At 44.0% G+C, this 13372-nt stretch overlaps 1 protein-coding gene across 2 annotated transcripts in view; it reads left to right on the forward strand.

Moving 5' to 3' along the window:
* The window catches only part of LOC138808675 (microfibril-associated glycoprotein 3), a 35196-nt gene extending 23283 nt beyond the window's left edge, over positions 1 to 11913 (forward strand). For both annotated transcript variants that reach the window (XM_069994918.1, XM_069994919.1), the window contains exon 4: positions 11318 to 11913. The gene's annotated coding sequence lies outside the window, so the exon portion shown is untranslated. The remainder of the gene's footprint in view (positions 1 to 11317) is intronic.
* The last annotated feature ends 1459 nt before the right edge of the window (positions 11914 to 13372 follow it).

Here is a 13372-nt window from a genome sequence, read left to right on the forward strand (position 1 = left end):
ATAGTATATGTTTTATGTGAGTATTGGAAAGTCTTTGTCCATTTCTCTTGAGCCCTTAGCATATTGATATGCAGCTTGGGAAGGGAAACAAACCTTAATTCAGGTCATTAAGAGACTGTGGTTCAGAAGGCTCTTTTGAGACCCTTTTGGAGGGAATACTAACTTTTTCCATCTGGTGACCTACAGATGGCCGTCTTAGTACAGGAACTGAGTAGACTGTCATAGGATAAGAAGTTTGTTCTGATTTCTACTAACTTTTCCCTGGGGTCAGGAGAGGCTGTAGTAGCCATGAGCATGGCTCTATGTGGTTTTCTTTACAATAGTTTAGGATACCCAGTAGTCCTGTTTTCCTAATCACTGTTGCCACAAACCAGTAAGTGAATGGTTGTATCTTCTTTTCCTGCTTTAGCAGTAACTTATTTCAGGATGTACTAGTCTAAAACTACCCCCAAAGCTTAATTTTGAAAGTTTTCTTATAGATTAATTACAGCCTGTTTCCATGTCTCCCTTTCCTCCTTGGCTGGCCCTTTCTCCCTCCCCAAAATGGTCCCTCAGTTAGGATCATATCTTTTCATCATACTCATCAATCTAGATTTTACATATGAGAAGACGTGACATTTTTCTTTCTGAGTCTGGCTTATTTTAACATCATGATGATGTTAAAATGAAATGAGTTTCATTCATTTTCCTACAAATAACATAATTTCATATGTCATTACTGCTGAATAATACCCCATTATGTTAGCATGCTACGTTTTCTTCTTTTTAGTATATATTTTGTATTGTAAAGATACTGTACAGAGGGGTTACCGTTACAAGAGTAAGGTAATGAGTACATTTCCTATCGAGCATTATTACCTCCTCCTTTGTTTTTCCCCCACCATCCTTTCCCTCCCTACCTCCCCAACATCTCCCTCTCCCTCCCCCCCCCCCCCCCCCCCGCCTCCGCCATGCTACATTTTCTTAATCCATTCATCTGTTGATGGGCACCTAGCCTGATCTATATCTTGATTGTTATGAATAGCTCCCCAATAAATATTGGTGTACAATTATCTCTAGTATATGTTGACTTTGATATATTTGGATATTTTATGTCCTAACAGCCTAAGACATTTAATTATTTTTACCTTAAAATTAAGATAAAGAAACTGAAATGTTGGGAGACATCCAGGGTACTAGTTAGCAAAGACCAGAGCTGGAATTCAGGATGAAGCCCCTTTAAGTGCAGAGATATTTACAAAGAGGCAACGGCCAAGTGCTCCATTTGGTGGGAAGATGTGAAATCTAGTCTTGAAGATAAGTGGATTTGTGGGGGGGGGGGGTGTATGTGGTAGTACTGGGGCTCGAACTCAGGGCCTGGTGCTCTTGCTTTACTTTTATCCACTCAGGGCTAATGCTCTACTGCTTCAGCTATACCTCTACTTCTGGTTTTTGACTGGTTGATTGAAGTAATTAAGATTCTTAGATTTGTCTGGCCAGGCTGGCTTTGAACCTCAATCCTTGAGCAACCAGTACACACATATATGTTTAAATTTATTTTTAAGTAGCTGTGCAGAAGGGTTTCAATTCTATAAGTCAGGTTATGAGTATAATGCACTGTGATCAATGTCACCCCTTCCATAATTCTTCGGTATCTTTCCCTATGGTATTTTTATGATCGGATACTGCCCTTTGTTTTTTGAGCAAAAGGTATTTAGATGGAGGATGGCTCATGTCAGAGGAATTAGATTGTCTCTATCTTCTGAAAAATGTCCCAACTATATTTATTTATTGTCAGTCCTGGGGCTTGAACTCAGGGCCAGGGCATTGTCCATGAGCTCCTTTTTGCTCAGGGCTTGCACTCTACCATTTGAACCACAGCACCACTTCCAGCCTTTTCTGATGATTTGGTACTGAGAAATCTAACTCAGGGCTTCATACATGCTAGGTAAGCACTCTACTACTAAGCCACATTCCCAGCCCAGACCAGATATTTAAATTCCCTTAATGATTTATAGCTATCCTTCACTCAATTTACCCCTCAGTCTTTTCAGTTCATCATACCCAAATCACAGATACAGGCTTCCCAAACCTCAGACCTACAGATCTAAAATTTATATTTTTAGGCCTGCATTATAAATATATTTTTCTCAACTGGGGGAAATCAAAGGAAGGGGTGACATTGCCCAAAAAGAAATGTACTCATAAACTGGCTTATGAAATAGCAACCCCTCTGTAAAACATCATAATGATAACAATAAAATTACATTTTTAATATTTTTTCTCAATCATCAGTTCCTTAGTGAAAAAAGATTTCTGGTACTAGCATAGACTTCCTGATTATGCCCACGGGAAGCAGAGAAAATACTAAGTCTGGAGAATTGTGCCTTGTAGTCTTGGGCACAGGACACAAATGTGTCCTCACCTGGTAATCCAGTTGGTCACTGCAAAGAAACAAGGGGCTGACCTCTTTGGAGTACCTATGGGAAGGGCTTTTTATCTCTGGCTCTGTCCTGCCCTTTCACGAATCTTGCCAATGCAGAGAAGGCAGTAGCCCGAGTTGAGAGAGCATCGAGTTTCCAGGAACAGAAAGGTGAAATCAAACTTGCTCAAACTTCTCTTCCACTTCCAGGAATCAAAACTTTCTGAATGGCACCTGGGCAAAGTTTTCCCATGGTTTTGGCACAGAAACCCAGGTAGGGGGTCTTAGTGAATGATGAGGGGTCACTCCAACTAGACCCAAGGCTTCATGCCAGGCAGTATCTGAACTAGAATTTAAAGAACGTATGCCTAATCCTGGGCAAATGGCAGAGATAGCCACTCTTGAAGTTTTTTTTAATTCTCTGTGTGTGTGTTGGTATGGAGGTTTGAACTCAGGGACTAGATACTGTCCTACAGCTTTATTGCTCAAGGCTGGTGCTCAATGGAGCCACAGCTCCACTTCTGGCTTTTTAAGTGATTCATTAGAGATAAGATCTCTCAGATTTTCCTGCCTGGACTGGCTTTGAACTGAGATTCCAGACCTCAGATTTGTGAGTAGCTAGGTTTACAGGTGTGAGTCACCAGTGCCCAGCTTGATATTTCCATTGGATGGACAGTGAATTTTATGTCCTTGGTTCCTTTTGCAAAGTTCTGAAATTTCTGATGGCATTATGGTACATTACTGAGGATTTGTAAGCAATACTTGAGATTCTGTACAGGAAGGAAAGAATAAAACAAGGGAATGGGTACTGGGGATACAACACTTGTAAGTCCTAGCTACTCAGGAAGCTGAGACCTAAGGATCATGGTTTGAATCAACCCAAGCAAAAAAGTCCATGACATACTTACCTACGATGAACTACCCAAAAAGCTGGAAATGGAGTTGTGTCTCAACCTTGAGCAAAAGAAGCTCATGGAAGGTGCCCAGGCCCTGAGTTCAAGTCCTAGAACCAGCACAAAAAAATACACACATATACAAATACATACACATACGTACATACATACATAAATCAATGGGCTCAGGTTCAATGTTCAGAACAGCTCACAGAACTCAGGAAAGTGCTGTATTGACAAGGGACACGAAGAGGGTAAGACTTGGAGGGAGTGCAAAGCTTCCATGCCCTTCCCCCATGGAATGAGGGCACATGGCCTTCTAGTTATATTGGTTCCTTCATCACCCAGAAAGTTCCACTGAGCTGTGGGTCTCAGGGTTTATATTGGATTTCATTCTGGGGCCAGAACTGGAGCTGTGTTACTTGAAGCCACTGAGCTTAAAGCAGTTTGTTACAGCAGCAAGAGGAAATCAATCCATTTTTGGTTTCCTGTAACCTCAATACAGAACAGAACCGCTTTTCATTCTGCAGGATGAATCACTCGGGCTCACTGCAGTGAGCAGAGGAGCCAGACTTCCCCTCAGGAATCAGGTCAGGGTTTCCATGGGTAAAGGCTAGTGTCAAGGCAAACCACCAGGAGTCCAACTTGCCTCTTTTGCCTAAGAAAGATAAACGCACATGTCATTGTTGTAATAACCACATGGTAGCTTAATTAATGTTGATTTATTTCATCCATGAATTTCGACTGGCTTGTAGACACATGATACTGATACTAAGTATTTACACTAAGGGAAGTAAATACAAACTTTTAATTTTTCCTATTAGACATGGCACATAGACATTTGATTAAGCCAAGTCAATTCAAGGGAATTATTACTGTATATTGGTGGCACCTTTCCTTCACAGACTATGAGGAAGTTTATGTCTGGAAACTGAAGTATTTGTAAGGTCTACTCAGGGCCATGCAGGCCCTGTTCAGACAACTCCCCACCTCTTGGCTAAGTTTCCACCCAGTATCTGTTACCTGGGTAACTGGCACACTTGGAAACAGTCACTTCCCCCTCCTGCTAGGTCACATCCTGGGCCACCTTTGGTCACATGCCTTCCCATCTGACCTTAGGAGGGTCCCAGGCCCTAAGGTCACACCCAGATCCGATGTGGCCACACCTTTCTCCCACCTGGCCACACCTATTCTGGTACCTTCATGTTTCCTGGTGGCTCAGGAAGCACAGTATGAATCCAAGATTTGTGTATAAAAGTGAACTGCACAGGGGTGGTGTAGGAATTTCTGAGCCTGTAGTGGGAAGTCTGAGAGAAGATACTGGAGGAATCCTTGGCAGCCTAGAGACTGAGGGTCGGGGAATAAGAAGTCTAGGGACAGTCAGAAGTCAGCTATACCACATATGACCCACAGCATAACTTCCAAGTCTTCATGTGTTTTTGTTGTGCTCAAAGCAAGCACTCTATCACTTGAAGCACACCTCTGCTTCTGGCATTTTTTGGTAGTTATTTGGAGATAAGAGTCTAGTGAAATTTTCTGTCTGGGCTGGCTTTGAATCACAATCCTCAGATCTCACTCTCTTGAAGTAGCTGGGATTACATGCATGAACCACCAGCACCTGGCTCAAGACCTCCTAGTTTATATGATTCCACTTTGGGTCCTGTAACCACACGGCCTCCCCTGGTAACAACAGCATTGTTCTAGCCATCTTGTGAACGAATGACACAGGCCCAGTAGCCACATTACTCTCTGCTCAGGGACAGTGGTAGGCTGGGATAGAATATTTCTCTGAATAGATATCACCCAGGATAGAGACAATTACTAAGTGGAGAGGAAGAAGGTGAGCCAGCAACTGTGAGTGTCTTGAATTCTGAAGAACATGAGATCAGAAAGAGACAGAAACTAGTGGCAGGGCATTCTAGAATGTCAGTGCTTTACCACCACCCCCCACCTCTCCCCCCCCCACTCTCCCCTGCCAACCAGGAGTTCCCTGGGGAAGGAAGCTCATGTATATGAACTGAATAAAGTGCAAAGAGCAGTGAGCCCCCCACCAAAGCCAGGCAGAGACCCCCAGTTCAGCTTCATCCACAGAGAGACAGCAAGTGCAGCAATTAAGGCAGCGGTCTGTGGATCGGGCCCTCCCGCAGTTTCAGTACCAGTAATACCCCTAATTGAGGCTGTGAGTAAGAAGGCAACAAAGCCAGATTCAAGAGTCCCCAACTCTGGTCTAGGGTTGTGGACTGCAGTGTAGAGTTGGAAGGGATACCACATCTTCTTCCTTAAAACCCAACGTGGTTGCTGGTTGCTGATTGCATCCCAAACGCAAGTTCTTTATAGGCACTGAAACCTAAGGCGTGCACTGGAGGTCCCACGCTGCTGAGGGGCTCTTCCTGGGACTCCAGGCCTCCACAAGCTCATCTCTGGCCCTCCCCCTCCCCGCCCCACCCTGAACTACCTGGACCTGGATTTCAGTTTTAGAAGCTTCCAGACAACAAAACCTGCCCTTGACTGACAACAGCAGTTTTCTCCAGGGGAGGGGTAAGGTCTGATCGCAGTCCCATTTCTGGAGCAAGTAAGTGAAGGGTTTCCCCTGGCATCTTGGCTAATAGCCCCTGCTAGTGGAAGGTGAGCAGCAGGCCTTCGGCATCACCTACCACTCCAATATTTTGGTTGAACCAAACTCATCCAGCCTACCAACCCACCAGTGCACCCCACTCCCCTCTTATCTACATACATATTCCTAGCATTGATTGTTCCAGTGGGGACCAAACTTGGAGAAAGAGTAGGATGTGCCACCCACATGGGCCCAGTCTAACCTAGAACCTTTTTTATTTTTCACATGGGGACAAATTCTCAAGATCTGAACTGGCCACAGACAATATCTGGAATATTCTGGAATATTCCAAAAACTCAATTGTTGCTTATCTGGCCTACTTAGAATAGGAATATCAAGTTAGGTGTTAGGTTTTAGGTTTTTTTTGTTTTGTTTTGTTCTTTTAGTGTGTGTGTGGCAGGGGGGAGGGTGTTTCTGTGCTTGGTCCTGAGGTTTGAAGTGTCCCTGAGCTTTTTAGTTCAGCCTAGTGCTCTACCAACTTGAGCCACAGCTCTAGTTCTGACTTTAAAAAATTGTTGTAAAGATGATGTACAGAGGGATTAGAGTTATGAAGTAAGGTAATGAGTACATTTCTTTTTGAACAGTCTTACCCCCTCCATCATTTTCTCCTATTTCCCTCCCCTATTCCTTTCCCCCTACTTCTGCTTTTTGGTGATTATGTGGAGTTAATTGGAGATAGGAATCTCACAGACTTTCCTGCTCATGCCTTCAAACTGCTGTTCCTAGCTACCCCTGAGTAGCTAGGGTGACAGGTGTGAGCACCAGCACTCCACCTCAGGTTAGGTTTTAAGAATGACATATCTAATGACCTTTATGTCTGCCTCAGTTTGTAATGACTTTCGTGTCTGACTCTATCTACATGATTTATCTATAAGGCACTAACATCCTGTAAAATCACTTTAATGAAGTGGTCATGGAGAGGTTTATCACATTGCAATAAAACAGAAAACTAAGTTTCCCCTAGCCTTTCCTGATGATGAAATGAACAAGAAAGCCAGGGTTTGGGCCTACATTAGGTCTATAGTCACAAAAGTCCTTTATATCTTGATTCATAAGGAGTCCAGGCTGGTTCCTGCTCTGTGGGTTCAGGAGAGTTGGCTCTCAGAGAACTACATAGAATTGATTGGGTAAATTTAAAAATCTAATATTTTAAAATGTATAAAACCAGTGATATCCTTGCCCCCAATGTCCACTATGGGAATAGAGAAGGTTTCTGGATATCACCGTAACAGTCATAAATATTTTTTTTTTTTAGTTGTGGGGCCCTGAACTCTGGGCCTGGGCACTGTCTCAGCTCTTCAGCTGAAGGCTAGCACTCTATCACTTGAGCCACAGTGCCACTTCCGGCTTTTTTTCTGTTTATGTGGTGCTGAGGAATCGAACCCAGGGCTCATGGGCCACCTTCCCAGTCCATAAGTATTATTTTAAAAATCTATATTATTGTGGGCGCCAGTGGCTCACGCCTGTAATCCTAGCTACTCAGGAGGCTGAGATCTGAGGATCGCAGTTCAAAGCCAGCCCAGGCAGGAAAGTTCATGAAACTCTTATCTCCAATAAACCACCAGAAAACTGGAAGTGACACTGTAGCTCAAGTGGTAGAGCGTGCACCTTGAGCTGAAGAGCTGAGGGACAGCACTCAGGCCCAGAGTTCAAGCCCCATGACCGATTAAAAAAAATCTATATTACTACATACTAGTTGTACAAAATAATGGTTGCATTGTGACATTTTATGCATGTATGTAAGGAATGTTGATCATATTTACTCCTCCTCTCCATTACCCACACTTTTCATTTTGTATCATTTAAATAATGAAATATAGATGATGGGCTATAATGAACATTCTGTCTCTGTCTCTGTCTCTCTGTCTCTGTCTTGTTTGTCTTTCCCTCTCAGTCAGAGACTAGGACTCGAATTCAGTACCTGACACTTTCATTCATTAGCTACCAACTGAGGCACACCACCAGCCCCATGAATACTTTTTAAAGTTAACTATAAAGTGTAAAATACAATAAAATATAAGTCAATAGAATAGATAAAAGTAGAGCAAAGGCAAAGCATGTGGTACAAGCTTTCCTTCACATGTGTAAGTGTATACTTGATTCCTGCATGAAATGTTTTGGGTTTTTTTTGTGCTGGTCCTAGGGACCTGCCGCTGTCCTTGAGCCCTTTTTCTCAATGCCAGTGCTGTACCACTTGAGCCACAGCTCCACCTCTGCCTTATTACTAATAAGACATAAGAGTCTCATGGACTTTCCTACCTCGGCTGGCTGTAAACCATAATCCTCAGATCTCAGCCTCCTGAGTAGCTAGGATTATAGGCATGAGCCACTGGCACCCAGATGAAATGTTTCTTTTATTTTTATTTTATTTTTTTTGGTCTGGTCGCGGGCCTGAGCTCTGGGCCTGGGCACTGTCCCTCAGCTCTTCAGCTCAAGGCTAGTGCTCTACCACTTGAGCCACAGCACCACTTCCAGCTTTTTTTTTCTGCTTATGTGGTGCTGAGAAATCCAACCCAGGGCCTCAGGCATGCAAGGCAAGCGCTTTACCACTAAGCCGCCTTCCCAGCCCCGAAATCTTTCTTTTACTGTGGATATCTGTCAAAAGACTCCAACGAAAGTGCTCACTGGATTCAGTTCTCCTTTGTAGGCCTGGCTGACCCAGAGGGTCTGCTCTCCTTCTTTGCCTCTATTCACAGTGGAGTAAGGTAGAAATCCAACCTTGTCCCTCAAACAAGGGAGTTGTGGAGTCAGTTGAGCCCTAGACTGAACTCTGATGGGCTTGTTGCAAGTGCTGGGCCAGGAGTCTGAGTCAGTTTCCTGACACTGTGTACACCAGCTCTCTCACTGTCTCATGCCTGCAGCCTCACAGAGTTCCAGGCTCCTTTCCTGGTGTCTGTGACACGTGACATGGGCTGCAGCAGGGAAGAGCCCAGAACACCTTGGGGACTGGAGTCTGAAGGCTTTGTGGGTTGCGGGACAGAATTGCCCCTTAGCGGAAGAAATATCTACATCTGAGATAAGTGTGCAGGAGGAGCAAGTGAACAAATACACAGGAACATCTAACACCACAGTGATTCCTATCTGGAGCCATGTGAGGGGCCTGGCCACATTCCATCAAAATGTCAGCTTTGCCCAGCACCTGGATTCCCCCCGTTGGAGAAGCAGCAGGGTCTGACCCAGGAGGCTCTGACTCTGGGCTGGGCTGTCATGGACTCAGACAGAATCAGGAAGCCCTGGAGTTGGACTCACCTCAGAGATGTACTGCTCTCTGAAAGAGAAGGTGGAACCTGCCCAGCCGAATCTCGAAAACCAGTCAGGCCTATGAATAGAAATCGGAACCGGTCCTCCTTGCAGTTCCCAGTGAGACCTCTAGGGGGCCAAGGCAGGTGGGGACCAGATGAAAATACAGCACAGCAGCTTGTCCCTGAGGGCTCACACCTGTAATCCTAGCTACTCAGGAGGCTATTTATATGCAACTTTTATTTGGGACTGTTCACTACAAGGACAGGGGCAGTATTTGGGCATTTTGATTGTTGCTGCTAAAGCTTAAAACAAACAAAATAGCCAGGCACCTGTAAATCCTAGCTACTCAGGAAGTCATGATCTGAGGATTGTGGTTTGAAGCCAGCCTGTACAGAAAAATCCCTGAAACTCTTATCTCCAGGCCAGAAGTAGATCTGTAGTTCAAGTCGTAGAGCACTAGCCTTGAGCAGGAAAACTCAGGAACAGTGTCCAAGCCCCGAATGTGCACATGAGAATACACACACACACACACACACACACACACACACACACACACACACACACACACACACACACACACACACACACACACACACACACACACACACACACACACACACACACACACACACACACACACACACACACACACACACACACACACACACACACACACACACACACACACGGCCTAGCATTTAGCAAAGGTGGTTATGCTGTGGACCAGGAACTACAAGGAAACATCAGAAAGTAGATTCTCTATTCCAGTTTCTCTGTCCTCCTCCATTCTCAGCTCTTCCTCAGAAGGACCCAAGCCCTCTACACCTCACTTCCATCCTCAGCCTGGCTTCCAATTTGCCATCATTCATAGGGAGCTGCCCAGGCCTGAAAAGCTGGTCCTCACTGTCAGCAGAGGATCTCAGATCGTGTTTTATTTTTTCATTTGGAGGTGTGAACGCAGGCCCTGGGACCATAAGCAGCATCTAGAATAGTATGGGCAGCTGTGTTGTGCTACAGAGACTCACCTCTGAAAAGAAGCAGGGGTGGGATCTGAAATAGACAACCTTGAACCAATGGACCTATAGGTGACTGAGGGGCAATTTTGACATTTCATGGGACTACATGGACAAGTCTAGCAGGAAGCCACTTGTGTATGTATGTGTGTGTGTATGTGTGCACATGTGCACGTGTGCGTGCATGTGCACACACACAGGCAGGCTGGTCCTAGGACTCAAGGTCAGGCTTGGCCTAGGTGCTACTCTTAAGCATTTTTTTTCTCTAAGCTAGTGCTCTACCACTTAAGCCAAAGCTTCACTTATGGCTTTTTTGGTGGTTGATTGGAGATGAGAGTCTCACAGACTTTCTTGCCCAAGCTGGCTTCAAACTGTGATCCTCAGATCTCAGCCTCCTGATTAGTTAGGATTACAGGTGTGAGGCACTGGCTCCTGGCAGGAAGCTTCTTAAATAACAGATCTATTCAGAGGGAGACAGGGAACTCCTCAGATGATAAGATAGTGTTGAATTTTTTCTTTTCTTTTCTTTCTTTCTTTCTTTCTTTCTCTTTCTTTTTCTTTCTCTTTCTTTTTTCTTTCTCTCTTTCTTCCTTTCTTTCTTTCATTTTTTTGTCAATTGTGAGGCTTCAACTTTGGGCCTGGGCACTGTCCCTGAGCTCTTCAGCTCAAGGCAAATGCTCTATCACTTGAGCCACAGTGCCACTTCCAGTTTTCTGGTGGTTAATTGGAGATAAGTGTCTTATAGACTTCCCTGCCTGGGCTGGCTTCAAACTGCAATCCTCAGATCTTAGCCTTCTGAGGAGCTAGGATTACAGGCATGAGCCACTGGTGCACCCCTATTCAAAGAATGAAGTAAAATAGAAGGAAAGAAGATAGTAACCTTTCATAATTGTGGGATTGTGAACGCCCATTAGACAGGAGACTTTCATATAGGAATCATGGAATAATATCTGTGTGGCAACACTGAGACTCACCCATGTGACCATGTGAACTGGTTGAAGATCTATTCTCACACTGACATGCCTCCAGAAGGCTGGGATTCTGCTCTATGGAAAATGTTTCCTAGTTACTTGTAGTCTGTTAGTTCTATTTTTCAAACTTCTCATCCTTCATTTTTAGTAATAACCAATTATCTTTTCCAATCCTGCTCCAGAAGATGCTTTCAATCTCACGGCAAGGATTCCTCCAACAAGAGAAACATGTTTGAAGAAGAACTTTAATATTTATATCAATATCAGTAATAATAAACAGTAATGTATAAGAGCTAACTTGAGATCAATGAGATAAAATAAAATAAAATAAAAATGGTCTCTGTGGAAAGAAAAAGAGTGTTCATAGTATAATGAAAACAATCAAATAGTTGTTGACTTAGACTTAGGGCTTCTGGCGAGCTGGCACACACTGGTTCTTGCTCTACATCACCTGTCTATTCTGAGAGCCTGTCAGGGTTAAGTAGGGGCACATGCTTCCAAGTGAATGACCTGCCTGCCATTCACTGCCTAAGTCCATCCAGGCCCACAGCCCTGCTTTGGGGCTGAGTACTGATGCAACCAATATAGAACAATTTTCAGGATATCCCTCTTTCAGGCTCATGCCTGTAGTCCTAGCTACTCAGAAGACTGATATTTGAGGATCACAGTTCAAAGCTAGCCTGGACAGCAAAGTCTGGGAGACTTTTATATCCAGTTAACTACCAAAAAACCCAAGTGGGAGGGAAAAACGAAGATAGCAAGGGAAGGAGTGACTTTATCTGAAAAGAAATGTAGTCTTTACCTGACCTATTTAACTGTTACTCTGTACATTACCTTTCTAATTACAATCTTAAAAAAATAGAATTGCCACTAGGCTCAGTGGCTATTCATGAGGTTAAGATCTGAGGATCACTGATTGAAGCCAGCCTGGGCAGGAAACCCTGTAAAACTTATATCTTCACTTAAGTACAAAAAAATTCTAGAGCCTGTCACTGGTGGCTCACGCCTGTAATCCTAGCTATTAAGGAGGCTGAGATCTGAGGATCGTCGTTCAAAGCCAGCCCAGGCAGGAAAGTCTGTAAGATTTATCTCCAATAAACTACTCAGAAAACCAGAAGTGGCGCTGTGGCTCAAGTGGTAGAGTGCTCGCCTTGAGCTGAAGAGCTGAGGGACAGCACCCAGGCCCAGAGTTCAAGCCCCACAACAACATAAATAAATAAATAATCTACAAGTAGAGCTGTGGCTCCAGTAGTAAAGCACTAGCCTTGAGAGGGGGAAAAAATAAAAGAAAATAAACCTCAGGGAGAAGAAGACTGAAAGGGATATGGGCATCAGAGAAAATGGAAAGAGCGGCATGGAAGAGAGGTGTGGAGGGCAACTCCACAGGTCTTAGCCTGAGACCTGAAAGGAAGGATGTACCACGAATAAAGTCAAAATGGAACCCACTGCCATAATACATACCTATACATAATGATATGTATGGACCTGAGAGTAACATGTCTTAGCTAACAATACAAGTTGAACTTCAAGTGAGGTGTAAGTATTTTGGACTTTCTGGATTGAGAAAATTATCGGTACCTTTTTTCCTTAATTAAGAATAAGCTTTGAAGCCAAGTGCTGAGAACTCACACTTGTAATCCTAGCTACTCAGGAGGCTGAGGTCTGAGGATCCAGGTTCAAAACCAGCCTGAGCAGAAAAGTCTGTGAGACTCTTATCTCCAATTAACCAGTATAGAAGATGGGAGGGGAGGCCTGGCTCATGTGATAGAGCACAAGTCTTGAGTGAAAAAGGCAAGTGAGGGTGAGAGGCCATGAGTTGAAATAAAATAACCTTTGGAACTGGAGGCATGGCTCAAATGTTAGAGCATCTACTAATCAAACAAACAGGAAGTTCTGAGTTTAAGCCCTCGTACTGTCAAAAAGTAATAACTATGATGATGATGATGATGATGATGATGATGATGATGATGACAACGATGATGATAGCAATAGTAAGAACAATAAGCTTTTTTTTGATGACCCAATCACAAATCTAATGCAACAACACTGGTTTCTGTGGACACTGATCATTGATCTAAATAACTGTCCACTGCTTTCTGAAGGTTGTTTCTTCTTCTTCTGAGGGAAGAGGTAGCTGGGATTTCTCTAGCTCCCCTCTCCCTTCTGCCCTATCTATTCTTAGTACACCACCAGCACCCTGTTTATCCTGCTGCACCCTGCAGCCAGATTGAGCCACG

This window comes from Dipodomys merriami, unplaced genomic scaffold, assembly GCF_024711535.1.
Source record: "Dipodomys merriami isolate MVZ:Mamm:240054 unplaced genomic scaffold, mDipMer1.0.p SCAF_467, whole genome shotgun sequence".
Lineage (NCBI taxonomy): Eukaryota > Metazoa > Chordata > Mammalia > Rodentia > Heteromyidae > Dipodomys > Dipodomys merriami.